The sequence below is a fragment of the Panthera leo genome, chromosome A3 (assembly GCF_018350215.1).
Source record: "Panthera leo isolate Ple1 chromosome A3, P.leo_Ple1_pat1.1, whole genome shotgun sequence".
In the NCBI taxonomy this organism is placed as follows: Eukaryota; Metazoa; Chordata; class Mammalia; order Carnivora; family Felidae; genus Panthera; species Panthera leo.
In genome coordinates this window covers 20990908-20991930 of record NC_056681.1, presented here as the reverse complement: position 1 = coordinate 20991930, position 1023 = coordinate 20990908, and positions in this window count along the sequence as shown.

The window sequence follows — 1023 nt, the reverse complement described above, 5'->3', positions numbered from 1 at the left end:
AAAAAATCCTTTAAAATTTATACTATCAGTGTAGACGTTTTTCTGACTTCATTCAGAATTGTGTGAATGCCCAGCAGGTGGAGGCCTTTCGCACGTATACAAAAAATGGTGATGTTGGTGTGACAAAAGCAGTCACCCACGAAATCTCAGGAGCCTGGATTTAGGGTGGGCCCTCCATCCAGTGACTGGTGTCCTTGTATAAGAAATGACACAGGGGAGAAGGCCATGCGAAGACAGAGGCAGAGACTGGAGTAAGGTGGCCACACCCAGGGAACGCCAGAAGCCACCAGAAGCTGGAAGAGGCAAGGAAGGATTCTCCCCTTTCATAGGGAGTATGGCCCGGATGACCCCTTGATCTGGGTGTCACCGATGCAGAACTGCGAAAGGATAAATTTCTGTTGCTTTAGCCACCACGTTTGTGATCATTGGTTACAGAAACAGATGTCCAGGTTGAGTCTGGGAAGGAATCTGAATATGGGTGGGAAGTTTTTAAGCCATAAGGAAGCAGATAAGTTGCCCACAAGATAGAAGATTCCTAGAAGGAATAGGGAGGAGGGTTTGGAAAGGGCACAAGACCAGAGCTGACGGTCCTGGAGAGGATCCCCTTCTGGGGATGAGGGAGGCCCCGAGGCAGCCCGAGATGGTGTAGGGGGAAGCACAGAAGGGGCTGGCGCTCCGAGACTTACTACAGCCAACGGAGGATCAGAGGAAGCCTGACCACGCAACCGTGCCGAGTACTGCAGAATGCCTCGCTGCAGCGCCTGGAGGGGGGGCCCCCGAGAGACTTGGAGACCCGCCCAGACCCTCTCCCTGCCCTGCTCCTTACCCGTATCCTCCAGCTGAGGGTTGCTCAGGTAAACCTAACACGCTCAACTGTGAACATTAGTAACACTGCAGCATCCTAATGGGGATCTGCGAGAAAAGACCAAATCCAGAAAATTCAAAGTCAAACTTGTCAGCAGAAAACACTGAGGGAAAAAAAGCCAGAGGAAAATTGCAATGTGGCATTCAGACATGAATTAA